Source organism: Peromyscus maniculatus, chromosome 18, assembly GCF_049852395.1.
Source record: "Peromyscus maniculatus bairdii isolate BWxNUB_F1_BW_parent chromosome 18, HU_Pman_BW_mat_3.1, whole genome shotgun sequence".
In the NCBI taxonomy this organism is placed as follows: domain Eukaryota; kingdom Metazoa; phylum Chordata; class Mammalia; order Rodentia; family Cricetidae; genus Peromyscus; species Peromyscus maniculatus.
This window is the reverse complement of record NC_134869.1, coordinates 22,044,231-22,061,548: the sequence shown is the minus strand read 5'-3', so window position 1 is coordinate 22,061,548 and position 17,318 is coordinate 22,044,231. Positions and strand designations below refer to the sequence as shown.

General features: G+C 43.0%; 1 pseudogene; it reads left to right on the top strand.

The window, feature by feature from the left end:
- The first annotated feature begins 5,057 nt into the window (after nt 1-5,057).
- On the top strand, nt 5,058-6,087 carry LOC102927491 (transaldolase pseudogene; annotated as a pseudogene).
- The last annotated feature ends 11,231 nt before the right edge of the window (nt 6,088-17,318 follow it).

Genomic DNA, 17,318 nt, shown 5'->3' with positions numbered 1-17,318 from the left:
TGGCAGCTGGCAGTGACTCCTTCTGCCTTCTTGTTCTTTTATTTCTCCTCTCTGTTAGTCCCGCCTATACTTCCTGCCTAGCCACGGGCCAATCAGTGTTTTATTTATTGACCAATCAGAGCAACTTGACATACAGACCATCCCCCCAGCACAGCCAAGTGCAGACCATTTCAGACACCTGCACTCAGGCCTGTGGTCCTAATCATCCTCTGTGCGGACCTGCTGGGTAAAGCCATGAGGAACCCAAGAACGGGCTCCCACAGGACATACAGAACATCCCACAGCAATGCAATGCTAAGGTGTTCCTTGGTTAGCTAACTAGGTAAAAGAGAGAAACCAACAAGTACCCAGTTTTCACCAGGATGCATTTTGCCCTGCATTGGTACAATACTCTGCTTTCTGCTCTAATTCTGGGTGAAACCTCACATCACAAAATATGGGTTCATGATAACAGGTAACAGGTAGTAAGGTAACTGTGGCTCTGGCCAGTTTGTGAGACCTCCCTGAGATATTTTTACTCTCTCCTCATTGGAGATGACTCTGGTTAAAGGATTGCTATAGAGCTGATGTAACATGGTATTTGAAAAGTGACCATAAAATTCTAGAGTCAATACATTGTACCTGAAATGATGTATCATTCCTGGAGTTACAACATAGTAGCCCCATCTTGTTAGATGGGGATAATGCCTTCAGGCTGCTCATTTTCATTTTCACCACTGCTATTACTAGTGAACACCATCAATTTGACAGGATTTAAAAGCACCTAGAAGACAAACTGGTGTAGATGTAACCAATTGTCTTTTTAAAATAAGAAACACAGAGCCAATGTAAAAGAGAAAGCCGAGAGGTCAGAGCTCAGAGATAAAATCTTACCTCCTGCAGTGCTCCTAACTTCCCCGCGAGAGAGCTACTTCCTGTTTGTCTGAGTTTAAATAGTCTTTCTGTTCTGCCTTCTCATTGGTTCTAAACCCAACCACATGACTGCCTCATCACTGCCTGTAAGTACCGCCCTCCAGGTCTTAAAGGCATATGTCTCCAATACTGGCTGTATCCCTGAACACACAGAAATCTACCTAGCTCTTCTAACCACCATGCTCTTGCTATGGCTCTAATAGCTCTGACCCCAGGGCAACTTTATTTATTAACATAAAATTAAAATCACATTTCAGTACAAATAAAATATCACCACAAACTGGTGTATATTTCTATTGTCTATGGGAGAGTTTCTAGATTAGATTAATGGAGATGTAAAGACCTCCCCTAAATACAGGTAACACCATGCAGTGGAGCCCTGGACAGAATGAAAAGGAGAAAGTGAGTTGAACAGCTGTATTCATAATTCCCTGCTTCCTGTGAGGGAAAATAAAGTCTACCTTCCTGACATCATTTTTATCTGGTATTTTGCCACAGCCAAAAGAAAAGTGAGGGATGTAATTACTGGGTACCTACACTACAGAAAGCAAGGGCCTGGAATCCTATAATCATCAAAAGACAGAAGATACTTTCCAGAAGAGGGAGATTATGAATCAATAGGCTAATGCATCTGTAATAGCCCAGATGGAGATCCATTCCAGCACTAAATGTTAATAAAGATGGTGAGAGGGGGCCCAGGAATGATGGAGAATGATGTCCTTTTATAGACTTGCTTAGAGGCAGCTGGTGGACAAATAAATATAGCAGAAAAGGGAGAGTGGGGCTCTGTAGAGGAGTCACTGGGTAGGAAGTGTTCTACTCAAAGAAGAGCAGGGGAAGACTTGAAGCAGGGACCACTACGTGTGTGTGTTTGGATATCAGCCAGACCTGTGGAGCTGTGAGCATTGTTTTTTGTTTGTTTGTTTGTTTGTTTGTCTGTTCATTTGTTTGTTCATTTGGTTGATTGGTTGGTTGGTTGGTTGGTTGGTTAGTTGGCTGATTGGTTGTTTGGTTTTGAGAGAAGGTCTTTATACAGAACCCTGGTTGTCTCAGAACACACTATATAGACCAGGCTGGCCTCAAACTCACAGAGATCTGCCTGCCCCTGCCTCCCAAGTGCTGAGATTAATGGTGCACATGAAGGTTGTGTGTGTGTTGTTTTTAAGATACAGAAGAGTGTGATTATTTGTGCAGGATGTGATGAAACACACAAGCCACCGACTTTCAGAATGCTGGGGCTCAGCCTCCCCTCTTTGTAGCTGGATCTTCTTCCTGTTAATATCCTTCTGCATCTGCCCACACTGTTGTGTTAGATAAACACAGAGGAAAGTAGAAAGGAGCAAAGGGGAATGGTGGGATGCCAGTCATCTGATTGGTGACAGAAGAAGGAGAGGTCCCTTAAGGGAAGGGAAGAAGGAGAATGTAGAAGGTGGGAGAATGGTGAAGGATAACAACTGTATACAATTGATGCAATAGGAGAAAGGGAGAAAGTAGCCTCCTTAGGGAACTGAGAGGGAGGTAGACACAGTAAAGGAGGTAGGTGGGTGCACTGACTCTCCAACTTGTCACAAGTCAAGAGGAGTCCCTGGAGAGGAGGGAGCCCCAATTGAGAAAATGTCTTTATAAGATTGGGATGTAGACAAGCCTGTAGGACATTTTCTTAATCAGTAATTGATGTGGAAGAACCCAACCCATGGTAAGTGGGGCCACCCTTGGGCTAAACAAGCCTTAGGAGGCAAGCCAGTAGTGGGCTACGATGTAGAAGTGTAAACCAAATGCAGGCTTTCCTTCCCAATGTTCTTTTGGTCATGGTGTTTCATCACAGCAATAGTCTCCCCAAACTCAGACAGTGGGTAAAATGACTATTTGGATGGCCAAAAAGTCACAAGAAATCATACTACTATCACTTATTTACCTACAAATTAACAACTTACCATGTACATAATTTATATATATATATATATATACACTGAATTATGGTTTTGTTTGCGTGTTTGTTTTTTCTTTTTCTTTTTTTAATTTTGTTTGTTTGTTATTTTGAGATACGGTTTCGCTGTGTAACCACCCTGGCTGTCCTGGAACTCACTCTGTAGACCAAGCTGGCCTTGAACTCACAAAGATCTGTTTGCCTCTACCTCTCGAGTGCTGGAATTAAAGTTGTGCACCACCACTGCCTAACACATACATAGTTTTAATGAACGTTTATCATCTGAGATGATGGTGCTCCCTCTAAGAGCCAAAGACCACCTAAACAAAAACACCAATACCAAACATGTAAAAACCTTTTTTGAGTTGTAGGTCAGAGCTGCCTAATAGACTCCCAAAACACATAAGCCTGTTGCTGCTGCCCTTGGTTTCCATGGAGATATGAAGTAAGTCCCTATTCCTGAAGACACCACACACTTTAGAAAATTAGGCTGGAAAAAAAGGCTAAGTGCCCACCCTGACTAGCTTTCATGCTGCCAGAATGCTCCATACAAGCTTCTCAAGGAGAAAGGTAGCCAACAGTCCAACCTAGCCATGACATCTATGAACCACTTCAATTACCAGCATGGGGGCCATAGTGGCCACATATTATGTTGGTAACCAACAGCTCTCTAATTGGACTTACCACACACTCAACAAGGATAATAATCTATAACCACTAATTCACTAAAATAGCATAATCCCTAACAATAGTCTGTAAGCATTATCCTTATACACATGCATAAGGGTAGCCTTCACCCCTTCATCAAGGAAACTTCTTTTTTCAACAGATAGAGACCACTACAGAAAACCACAGCCAATCAATATGCAGAGTTATGGAGCTCAGTCCCAATAGACACACCTACAAAACACTCCCACACCTAAGGCTCAAGGAACATTGGGAAAGAGAGCTGAAAGATTGTGCAAGCCAGAGGATCGGGAACTTTGCTGTGAGATTGTGTCTCCTAGTAACATCAAAAGCTACATCCATAAAGTCTTGTCAACATGACCACCTAAATGTGAGCTGAAGAAGGATAAGCATGCCAAACTGCATGGGGTGAGGGAGGGGGTGTTGGAGGATGGAACCTCAACTCTACACAAAGAACTACAGGCAACTGAGTAAAACTAGGAGCACAAATGGTGGCCCTCCTCATGAAGAAGCACACCAATTGGTCATCCAGTGCCAAATGATCAGCCCTGAAAACATGCATGCATACAAGTGATTTTGTAAGGACTCCATTGGTGAAATTATTAAGGCCACTCCACATAGTTAAAAGGGAGATTTATTTAATGGTGTAACTTACAAATGAAGGGATAGATAGGTTGCGGGTTCTGTGGCAGCGCAGTCCGGCGGTGTTCTCTGGAGAATTCTCCTCGATCTACCTCTAGCATCCACGGTCCAAGCAGGAAGAGAACGCAGCACATTCTGATCTCAGGTATTCAGGGCCCTCCCTTGGCCCTGCCTTGTAGGCGTGATAGTTACCGAAGCCTCAATGGGGGTTGGAACTTCCAGACCAAAGCTGGAGTGGCTACCCACTACAGACTCAACAGGTTATATTTGGGATTGTATATGTATATACACATACAAATATGCATGCAATAACAATTGATGAAGAGAGGCAGGAAGAGGTATATGGGAGGGTTTGGAAGGAGGAAAGGGAAAAAAGAAATGTTTTAATTAAAATATAATCTCAAAAAGAAAAAAAAGAAAAACTACTGGAAATACATTACAAATTAGGAAAATTTATTTAACTCTTTATTAAACTCTTTAAGTTAAAATAAAATCCTATTGAAATTATCATCCTTAGCTAATGCCTGTTTGGCCAGGAAGTAGTTTTCCAACCATGTGTATTTTGTAAATAGTAAACTTTTATTAAAATAAAAATACTAATACTTACCCAGGTCAGTTTCTCCTTTGCCTAAGAGAGATATAAATTCACACACCTAGTGTGATAAGAAGTAACAGAATTCTAAGGTGCCATTATCCATTAGCCTGGGAAATAACATTTTCTTTTCCCATCATGCATTAGGGGGAAGGGAGAAAAGACCATGGAAACTGAGGACGTAAGTGTTCTTTTCTCCACTGTGCAATCTGACTTTCTCTTGTGCTTCAAGAATGAAATGCAAGGCATTATGGGTCACCATGCTCCTACTGCAGCCTCAGCTATACATCCCTTGAGATGTCTTGGTCCCCAGTAAAGCGCCAGAGATGAGAGTCCTCCCTAGACCAGCTCAAGTCGCTCACCACTGGGGTGGCTGACATCAGTGACTTCAATGCCGTAATGAGTACAAGTCCCAAGATGCCACCACTAACCCATCCTGGATCCTGGCTGCAGCACAAATAACCACCTACCAAGAGCTGGTGAGGAGGCCATCGCCTACAACGAGAAGCTGGATGGGCCACAAGAGGAGCAGAGTTAGATGCTATTGATGAAATTTTTGTGCTGTTCGGAGATTAGGCCATGTATCCACAGAAGTGGCTGCAAGGCTTTCTTTTAATAAGGATGCAACGGTGGCCCTAGCCAGGCACCTCATTGAGCTTTACAAAGAAGCTGGGATCAGCAAGGACAGAATTCTCATCAAGTTATCCTCAACAGGGGAGGAAATTCAGGCTGGAAAGAATCTGGAAAAGCAGCACAGCATCCCATGCCACATGAAACTGCTTTCCTCCTTAACCCAGGCTGTGACCTGTGCTGAAGTGGGTGTGATGCTCAGTTCTCCCTTTGTGGGGTGCATCCTTGACCAGCATGTGGCAAACACAGACAAGAAATCCTATAAGCCCCAGGAGGACCCTGAGGTAAAAGGTGTCACCAAAATCTATAGCTACTGAAGAAGTTGGGTTACGAGACAACTGTCATGGGCCCCTCTTTCCAGAACTCCAGTGAGATCAAAGTATTGGCAGGCTGCGATTTCTTCACCGTCTTACCCAAGCTCCCGGGGAGCTGCTCAAAGACAACACCCAGCTGGTACTTGTGTTTTCCATCGAAGGGGCCCAGACCACTGAGTTGGAGAAAGTAGATTCGGATGAGAAGGCCTTCCCTTGGCTGCACAATGAGGAACAATTGGCTGTGGAGAAACTCACATGGAATCCACCAGTTTGCTGCTGATGCCATAACGTTAGAGCAGATAGATGCTCCCAGAACGGATGTTAAGGATAGAAGGATGTGCAGTGCCTGGGGGCCCCCAGACCTGTGCTGACGTTGAGCTAGGTCCTAATGGCACACGGCTTGTGACGAGTCTTGCTTTTTTTTTTTTTTTTTTTTTTTTTGGTGATTGGAGAAGGAATGGATCATAGGTTTCTGGTTTTATGTGAAATTTTGTCTGACTCATTAAAGCAGTCACTTTTCCAGAGAGAGAGAGAGAAAGAGAGAGGGAGGGAGAATAAATGAATGAAATGCACAAAACTCAAACATACTCAAACATTGTTTTCATTATCTCGACTACCTCTTCTTCATCTAAGTCCAGAGAGTAGGGTAGAGAGAAAGTGGAGCCCAACATCACCACTGGCAGAGCTGCAGGTAGCCATGAAGACTGAGATTAGGCACAAACACTCAGTGTCCTTGTGTTCCTAAGCTTTAAACAGAATCCTGAAGAGGGCCAATATCTTCTCTCACACTGGCCAGTTCCAGTCACCCAAGGTTTATTTGCAAGAGAAGTCTTCAGAAGTCAAAGGCTGAGAAGGCTGGCTTATCTTCTGGAGCCAGGACAGTCCAGCTGAACCCTGGAGTCCTCCAGTGACACAGTATGACAAAGCAGAGGATCCCAACAAAGCCTCAGGAGTTGTGCCTAGGGACCGTCTAGTCACGTGATCGCCCAGCGTGCTTGAGAAGCACAGGCAGCATGCTGACACAGATCCTTTACCCCTGGAAAAAAATCACAAGAAACAATTACAGCGTCAGTGAGAAACATGATAGAGTGAGGATCCATCTGTAAGCCTCTGAATTCCCAAGTAGGAACCCCTACAGGCTGCCTTCCTTAGTTCTCCTGAGGATACTTTGGTGAAAATCCTCTTAAAGGGCTGAGAGAGCTTTAATTTACGGGCTATGTGCCTTCCAGAGGCTCCTTGTGGCCCATCTCATTCATGCTGGGTAATCTGTATCCTAGCTCTGCTCTCGATGTTACAACAGTGAACATCAGTTGGGTGAGTAAATACTCTGAAGAAAGCAGAACCGAGAAAGAATTCAGTGAGGGATGTCATTCTTCTGTAGGAGGATCCTTGAGTATTTCGTCCATCCAGCCCACCAGCCTAGACTAAACATTAAATAAACGGATTGCAGTTTATTGGGCTGTTGCGGAACCGCAGAAATACCAAGTTGAAAGCTAAACTTAATTTTAGACAAGCTTGGGGACAGGAGATGGCTTTGTTTTTCCGAAGTTCGCGGAATGTTGCTGACACCCATCCCACCCATGGGCGAAGCCTGGTGACCACTCAGGTCTCCTAAAAATGACCAACAAACACTGCCGCTGAATCTATGTCGAGAGGAGAAAACACAGCCTTAAGCCAGCCACTCAGGGCAAACAGAACTATCCTAGGCTGCTTGCTACTGTCAATGCTGCCCCCTCCTCATGGAGCATAAAATATAGAAAGCCTTGATTTTAAATTTTCACTGTGAAATTTAAGACAGATGTCCAAAACAGCACTTATAAGCGCTTATAGCGATAGATAGTATGGATGGATTTTTATAAGTATTTCACTTATCTCTTATTTGAACTTGTCTGTGTCTGCCAAGGTCTCAGAGTTTTCAAGTATTGCCAGAAATGGTCACTCACTGAATCCTCACAGAAAGCTTGAAAGGTAAATGTCACCATCCTTGGTTACTGCCGGCCATTCTCCAGAGGAAATCAAAACCCTCAGAGGGCGAACTATTTCCCCTACTTTCTGCAAGTGAGCCTCCTTGGGGTTTGCACAAAGGCCTTTTACTTCAACATCCCTTTTGGTTGTTCCCATTTTGCATTTTGTAGAAAAACCTCAAAGCATAATTTAACATAAATAAAACCAATGCGTGAAGACTCTTCCCAGATGCAAGGCAGGCTTCATGACTGTAAACAATAATACAAAAATACAATTATTTTCAGAGAGAGAGCAAATTGATGTGATCCCTTGTGTTTCTGCTTGTCTTCCTACTTTTCCAAACCTGTTTTTGTGTCTTAGAGCTACCTATCGCCATCATCAAAATCAACTCGAGAACCCTCGATATTCAAGAGTTTTGTGGGCCGGGCGGTGGTGGCGCACACCTTTAATCCCAGCACTCGGGAGGCAGAGGCAGGCGGATCTCTGTGAGTTCGAGGCCAACCTGAACTACCAAGTGAGCTCCAGGAAAGGCGCAAAGCTACACAGAGAAACCCTGTCTCGAAAAACCAAAAAAAAAAAAAAAAAAAAAAAAAAAAAAAGAGTTTTGTGCTAAAATGTATTATAATCCCAGGTGTTTCTGGCCAAGGTAGCACATTTTAGGGGTGATTTTACCCAAGCGAAGACTAGGAAGTCAGCATGTTTATCACTTTCAAATAGATACAAATATATACTTTAAATGCATCATATGCCTAACAGGCTGCCAGCTTTCTGCTGCTCTATACACAAGTTAAACAGAGCACTGGGTAGCCACCCAGTACAGAGATGGCAATCACAACCTACTCTTACCTATTGGAAGTTGCCAGCTAAAGTATCATATAGTAAAGCATACTGAGATCAAGACCAAACCAAAGTTAAAAAAAAAAAAGTACAGGGAATAAGGAACAATTCTGCCATGGCTTAGTAATGAGAGAGAGGTACCTACTTCCCATCTTGAAGTTATTACTTCTTGCCAGACTAAGAAATAAAATATTAAAATGCCTTTCAATAAAAGTCAAATTCATAATTTACATGTCCGTCTATAAAGAGAATTCCATACTTATTTCTAACTCCCTGGACTTTTGGATGGGCTCCCAAGGATGGTTTTAATCAATGGCATATTGGGTGGGTAATTTTAGATTCTGAGACAGCCCCGTCTGGCATCTGACTGGGTGGGTCTCAGCACTTCGATACGCCAGCAGTAAAGTGGAGACATGAGTAGGAAAGAGAAGGGGAAGGGATGGACACGGCCACTGATTAGAGAATTGGAAGTGTGCTAAGCACGGGCGACGCCTCACGTGGTGCTGCCCTATGAAGGCTGAGTGCATCTGAGAAGGCCAAGTACTGACTGGCGCCCTCCACTCCCATCTCTACCACTGTGGTATCTGCCCCTGGGCTCTCTCTCCTACTCACTCACGGGGCTGTGTGAGCAGCAAGAGGTCCATCAAGAAGTTCTGACAATAACGTAAGTACAAAAGTGTTCAACAAGTGAAAATTACAGACAACTCTATTTCTGTCCTCTTATTACACTGGATCCATCTGCTTTAGGGTGTGTGTGTGTGTGTGTGTGTGTGTGTGTACAGTCAGCCATTGGTTTCGTTACTGGTATGGACAGGCAAGTGTTTACTGGCTCATCATATAACATTTAGATCAATAATATAATTAAAATTTGAACAAATATGTGAGCCCTCCTTTTTAATTGCCAAGAAACTACAAGAGCCTCTGTTTCCCCTCATCTACAATTCACCAATAAAAGTTGGGTTCCCTTCCGGAATTGGTGTGAATGAAGTCCCTGGACTATGTCTGATTTAAGCACTGTCTCAGAACTCAGTTCTCTTTTGATCATATTGGCCCTCAGGATCTGCTGTGGATACTTATAGGAAAATTCTGCAGACAGATACCATCTTTCCTATTCATCAAGTTTCTCATCAAGGGGAAAAAACAAGCTGACTATGTCTCCCTGCTATGAATCAAGGATTGAAATATATTTAGCCAATGAAAACACAAACCACGGAAAACACAGTGACCAGAGGACGTGTATGTCTTGGCTGGAAAGGCACTGGGCCATTAAATGCCTGGAGTTAAGAGGAAATTTCAGAGCCAACTCCTCTGATTAAATCCCAGGCAAACCTTGTTCTTCCTCATTCCCTAAGCCAGGCAAGCCTTTCCAGTGAAGATTTGGTATTCACAAACCTTTTCTTCATCATACAATCATCTTCAAGGGACCGGAAATCCTGACTCTTACTGGAAGGTATAAATAAAACCAAGGCTTGCCGTCACAAAGAAATCCCTTTTTATATGCTCCAGAAAATAGTGCTATTTACTCCCATCTCTATCCACGTGACCCTTCCTTAGAGGAGATTTCCATCATTTGCAGATGATAACCCCCTGACCTCCTACATCCTCTGCTGTATTATTTTTCTTCATTCTATTGGTCAGCCTTCTCCAATAGAATGTAAACTCCATGGGGACCAAGATTGTATCTGTTCTGTTCAATGTTACCACCCCACCGCCTATCCAAGAGTGGTTCCTTCTATTTTGGAAGCATTGAAGGAACATGTACAGGGTATATGAATAACTTACAGAGGACGGCTGACTCTTAGGTTCTGACTTGTTTTCAAGAGGGGAAATAACTTCCTTGAATCCATTTAGCTAGCCAGGAGTAAAGCAAAGATTTGAAACCAGTCCATCAAGAAAATATTTTGACTGTACCGTTTTGCACAGGAATCTCTGTAAGTGAATGGACTGTTTGTGTCTAATGTGAGTTTGATTAAAAGTTAGGCTAGAAGCTGAGGCTGAGACCTGAATGTTACCTGATGGCACAATTTCAAAGGAAGGGAAAACCTCATCTGAAAAAAAAAAGCAAGACAAATGGGAATATGGGTAATTGGGGGATTAACCCAAGGTATAGGAAATGAGATGAGAGACTGGAGAGTGAGGTGGAGGACCTCAGAGGTAGCTCAGGGCATAAAATGTTTGCTGCACAAAAGTGAGGACCTGAGTTTGGTCTCCAGCACCTGCACAAAATGCAGGGCACGGTGACATGCTTGTGACGTCAGGACTGGGGAGAGAGAGAGAGAGAGAGAGAGAGAGAGAGAGAGAGAGAGAGAGAGAGAGAGATACTGCCCCTGTGGTGGGATGACATTCTGGGTTGACCTCTGTCCTCCAAATGTGCAAACACATACACACACACACACACACACACACACACACACACACACACAAACACACACACACACCACAATGGAAAGATGGAAGCCGAGTATGGAGGGAGGAAGGCACGGAGGGACGGAGGGACGGAGGGAGGGAGAATTTAACTGGGTGACACTGAGTTGTGTGCTGTGATCCCCTCTTGTGATATGGCTCCACCCAGTTATTCTCAAAAAGAAAAAAAAATCTGCCCAGCTTGGGGCATCTTTGACACTGTGTGCATTCTATAGAGCTATGCTAACAAAGCACCTATACAGAAAGTTACTGTCAGTTCTAGTCTACCAACTCAAGATCCAGGTATGGCCAAGATGGTTCCTTCTGAGTTTGCTGAAGGGAGAATCGATTTGGTATCTTCTCTTCCGGCTGCTGGTAGTTTTCTGGCATTCTTTGGTGTGTAGAACATCATGGTCTTCTGTCCTCATCCTCGTATCTCCTATGTCTGTAACCAAATTGGAGCCAAAGTCAGATTGGATTAGGGATGACCTCATCTTAACTACTTGTTTCTGAAGCAGCCTTATTTCCAAGCAAGGTCACGTTTTTGGGGACCAGAGGTTGGGATTTCATCCAGTGGATTTTTGTGTTATACAATTCAGTCCCTAAATAGTGTGGTTTGGATATCTGTACAAATCTGTGTAAAGGTTGTAGTCTTCACCTGGAGTGACATGGAAACCGCTCTCCCTTATCCACTAGTGACTGTGGATAACAGGGCTGTGTGGAGAAAGCCTGGGGTAGCCTAGAGCTTTTTGAAATTGAAAAGCCAGAGGCAAGAGAGGTCAGAAGCAAACCTACTCATGTCTCAAGGGGTGGTAGACCTGATTAATACCATGATGTCGGAGTGTCCTGGAATGATGTGAATTCAAGAATTCTTGTCAATTGTGATCTGAAGATTTTCTTGGGACAATTCTCCCTCACCCTATCCTCTCCAAAAAAAAAAAAAAAGTCATCACCTCCTATAAATCTTCAAGTCCATTAAAATAGTTAATGTAGACACAGGGACAAATCTTGCTGGATACTGACTGAATATCCTTAAGACAATTCAGAATACCCACAGTACTTGTGAGAAGATGCTAATTGAGACTATGGCACTGCCTTGTTTAGGCTGGTATGTAACATTTCTCATGATATCCAACTTAAAGAAAAGTTGACCTTGGATGAGAGGTGGGTCAGTGTCTAAGAGCACACCCTACTCTTCCAGAGGACCCAAGTTCAAGCCCTGGCACCCATGTCAGGTATCAGAATCATCTGTAACTCCAGGTCCAAGGAGATCTGACACCTGCACTCATGTATGCATCCCGACAGATACATACATATAATTAAAAATAATAAAAATAAACTTTAAAAAAAAAAAGAAAGTCTGGCAGTAGCCAGGTTATAGTGTCATAGAGTTAGATATTTCCTTTAAGTTCAACACGGTTACTTTGTAGTTTTATTGTCTCTGGGAAACTCATTTCATCTTTCTCTGCCTCAGTTCCCACATCTATAAAACAGGATAATAATGGATAATAATAGATCTCATCTTAATGGAGCCTTGTGAAACATAAATGAACTAAGCCAAGCAGAACACAGAAGGCCGGTGCTCATGCGTTAAGTTCTCAATAAACAGCAGCAATTTCAGCCACTGCCACAACTTCCTTTCACACGATCAAGGTATGATGCAACTGGAACAGTTATAAGAAATGGTCAAATTAGCTACCGCACTTCATATTAAGGCGAGCAAAGGAAATGGCCTGTTGACAAGGCTCAGGCTAACTGTTGAAAGAGACTTAACTCAACGAGGGGCCAAACAATGTTTACCACACACTCGGCTCATCGTACATATTTCAGGCAGGAACTTACTGAACCCTGTATCTATGTCATCGGAAGCTTTGTAATGGTCAATAAAAAATGCTTGACTCAGGCCTTTGATTTAACTGTGTTTAGTCCATTAACATTACAAAATACACAATAGAGACAGTTAAGAAAAATAAATCCTAGGCCAAATTTCAGAATAGCCATTATCTTTTTCTCCTTTTCGAATATGTACTAAGGCAGAGTGAAAACAGTGACGTGTGTATGCAGTGTGTTATTATACTTATAAAAGGAATTATAATTTCTAATATACTAGTTACTATTAAGCAAAAAAAAAAAAAAAAAACAGATGGAGGGGCTTGGTGACTCATACCTATAATCTCATCACTCAGGGGCCTGAGGCAGGAGGATGCCAAGTTAAATGCCAGTATGAGCTACTTTGTGAGACAATGTTTAAAACCTGAAACACAAAAATAAATGAAACGAGGAAAGTGTTGAAGAAATGGTGACATTACCATGTCACCCCGTACTTGGTGGAGAATTCTTATATTTATCGCATCTGTCCTTTCTCATGACCACCATTGAGAGAGGCACGTAGCCAGAGCTGTGTCTGTTTACTAAGAATAATGCCGAAGTTCAGGGGAGCAAGCAGAAATGTCAAAATCAGAATTGGAACATTTCTTTCCCGATCTCAGCTCTCGGCCATCTTTTCTGCTTCTTTTGGGAAAAGATCGCTCAGAATTCCCTCCCTTTGCTGAGCACATCTTTCTGTTGCCAGTACAATAAAAATAATATGAGCTAACTCCCTCCCTTATCTCAAAATAATGGAAGAAATAGTAGACCCTATAAGATTCCCCCAGGATAACTGACCTTCTATCTTGCTGGTAGAACCCCAACTGAAATCATTTAATGGGTAGAGCTCGGAAGTCAGAAGGCTGCCCCACTACTTAGCCGGACTTCAGAACAAAACACCTGACATGAAGTGACTTCAGTGGGCACTTATTGCTCCTTGCAAGCCTGTAGGGTATCTGAGAAGTTCAGATATCAGCTCACTCTGAACATCTGTACTTAGAGGTACATTGGATGTCAGCTAACTATAGACTTGTCTGATTTGGCTTCCGTTGAGACAGTGTTTATATTTTTCACCCTTCATCCCCTGAAAGATTATCCCTGGCTTGTTCTTACGTCAATGTCAGGAGTCTGAGAACTTACAACGGACATTGTGTTCCTTCTGACGCATTCTATAGGACCCAACATGTCATGAAACTAACCCAGCAGGACAAGGACTAAAGAATGAAATACCACCTTTTTGTTTTGTTTTGTATAGACTAAATATTTATGTAACAAAAGGAGTGGATGGATAGAGATGGTTGGAGGATGGAGATCATCTTGGCAAGCATTTCACCCCAGCTATAAACGTGTCGTGTCATGAAGAAGAAAAGCCAAGGATATTAACACACACGTTACACACTGCATTGATTTTGTTGGCGTGTTGAAGCATGTTAATCAAGTAAGTGGTTCTGTGATAAATTATAATAATTTACACATCTTCTATTCCCAGCGTTTGAAATTGCATCACACAAATTGTAGGTATTCTATAAAAATAATTAATAATGATAAAAAGAACTGGCAGAGGGGAAATTACTGTGGCAGAAATCACAGAAGCAGCTGAAGTGCAGTTTAATCACTCACAATTGCTTGTGCAACTCCAGCAGGGATCAACTCAACCTCCCCAGAGGTTTTGAGAGAGACACACTGGTTGTTCCCAAGAGGTTCTCTTTATTTGTTTTAAAATATGAAAGCTATGGAAAATTTGGGGGATTACACAAAGCTCCAACCCACCCCTGATACGACAGCGAAGGCTGGAGCTGGCAAAGTCTGGAAATCAGTGAGGAACCAGAATTCAGATGCAGCTTAAGCTCCCATTGGGAATCACTCTAAGCCAGTGGTTCTCAACCTTCCTAATGCTGCAGCCTTTGAACCCAGTTCCTCGGGTTGTGGTGACTGCCAACCATAAAATTATTTTCATTGCCACTTCATAACTATAATTTGCTGCTGTTGGGAATCCTAATATCAATATCTGATGTGCAAGGTACCTTTTACATGACCCCTGTGAAAGGGTTGTTCATCCCCAAGAAAGTAGTGACCCACATGTAGAAAACCGCTGCTCTAAGGCCCTTGGAGAGTTTTGCATGTACTGAGTTTACTAGGTGCTTGCTAAATGTGAAACTTTAGATTATATCCCAAGCCTATGGATTCAGGAGTTTCAACAAGACCTGTGACAAGTAACTCAGATGTGTTTAGAAGCTGACGATCTAAAAAACAGTTAGTGAAATGTGTGATATGAAAATGGGGGGGGGTTATGAGGAGTTAAGAATTTAGGGGGGGGGATGAAGACAAGGCGATGGAGAAGAGAAAGGATGGCGTTGGTTAACCAAAATTAAAAATGCAATTTTTTAAAGCTTTACGGAGATGCACTATTTTATAAGGTAATTAATTTAGACACATAATTTTCGAACAGAAGGAGTTTGAATGGACAGAACCTGCAGGAGTGGATAATGAAGGATTCTCCCGGAAGACGTGAGTTATTAAACAGAAATCCCAGTGTCGGGCATAGGATAACTCTCTGGGAGTTGTTGACCAGGGGGAGCTCCACAGGACCCCCCAAACAACACAAGCTCTTGGTTATTCACAGTAACTAGATGGCGATACCATATTGCTGAAGACACCACACACTTTTGTTGCAGGACAGAGAAAAATCAAGCCAAACATCTCTTCCCGGCTGATAGCTTTCACAGAGCCAAAAGATGCTCCACAGGCTGGAGGAGGAGCATTATCAGCAACAGTCTCACTCGGTTGTGGTCCCTGCATACCATATGACCAATCTGCCAGGCAAGAATTTCTCAGTGGTGGAATACTTGTATGACTGCTGTGGGGCTAACCAACCAGTCTCTGATTGGATTTGAGGCCAGTTCCACAGGAGAGATCTTGTATCCCGCAGTATATCCAATGGCCGGGAAAGTCACAGGCCCGAAGGGTAAACCTACTTCTGTTATTTGATAAACTGACATCTTATCAAACTGTCTTCTGAATATTTATACCCACAAATTAGTGCTGCTCTAACATTGTGTTGGGTAGTGGTTAATATAGACTCTAACCGCTCAAAGTGCTGACAATGAGTGGCTTGTAAGAGCAAATCCGTAAACGAGATGTCTACATCAGCACCCCTGCCTACAAGGCTCAGGGACCATTGCAGAAGTGGAAAGACTGTTAAGAGCTAAAGGATGATGGGAAGGGATTCACAGTAGCTGTGATCACCTATACAAAGGAAGCCAGCCCACGTTCGAACCCAGATGAAGATCTCACGGGACCCCACCCTTTGCTCAGGAGCTACAGGCAGTTGGTGGATACTGAAAGGCGGGGGGGGGGGAATCATTTCTCTTCATGCTCAGGTAGATGATGTCATACCCATATGCATTTAGGCACCACGAATAGGACTTAGTGAATAATCAAAAAATAAAGGCGGACATGAAGGTGGGAATGTGCTGGGGCTGGGGGAGGGGGAAGTAAAAGGGAGAAGTTGGGATGGATATCAGGATACATTGTATACATGGATAAAATAGCCAAGGAATACATGTATAACATTCTTTAAAGGTGATAAATTAATAGTTTTTAAAAGGGAAATCTAGGCTTCCTGCTAAATTTCTTAAGTGCTGGAAAACGGAATAATTGAGCCAGGCTTGGTAGCACACACCTGTAACCCTGCATTAGAATGAGGCAGATTACAAAGATTCCAGATTCCAGGCCAGGCTCCACCCCACAGTGAGACACTGTCGCAAACAAACGGAAACAATCTGTCCAGCTGAAGTAACATTCCCTCCATATCTTAACACTCACACCCTGTTTCTTATCAATAGTTCAATTAACACGTGTGCTTCCAGGCCTCACTGCACACAAGGTACTCTGGGAGCACAAACAGTCCACCTGGGACCCTGCCATCCCATGTCATGAGAAGCCAAACAAAGGCTTTTTGCCCTTCCCCATGTCCCCTTGTTTCTTTTTTGTTTTTTGTTTGTTTGTTTTTCGACACAGGGTTTCTCTGTGTAGCTTTGTGCCTTTCCTGGAACTCACTTGGTAGTCCAGGCTGGCCTCGAACTCACAGAGATCCGCCTGGCTCTGCCTCCCGAGTGCTGGGATTAAAGGCGTGTGCCACCACCACCTGGTGCCCCCTTGTTTCTGAGTACCTTCCTTTAGTCTTCCTCAGCCTGCTTCCTTCCCTGTCTCAGTGATGCTGTGACTAAGATTTTCCTGCTGCTGCTTTCAGGGCAAAGTATTTGATTCATTCGAAATTCCACTTACAGCAGTGATTTCAAATGTTGGGGGAAATTTTTGATTTGGCTCTCTTCCAAGTAGCCTGCATTATAGTATCATTACGACCTTGAACCCTGGACAAAGACGACGAAAGTATTTGTAAGGAATTCTAGATAAACGTAACATGGCTTCGTCATATTTTCCACTTCTTCCTAGTGTAATATTTTTTCAAAGAAGATACAAACTTGAAAAATGAAAGAGGGAAACAAAAATAGAAAGAGATTATGGTTTTTTTCCTCAAATA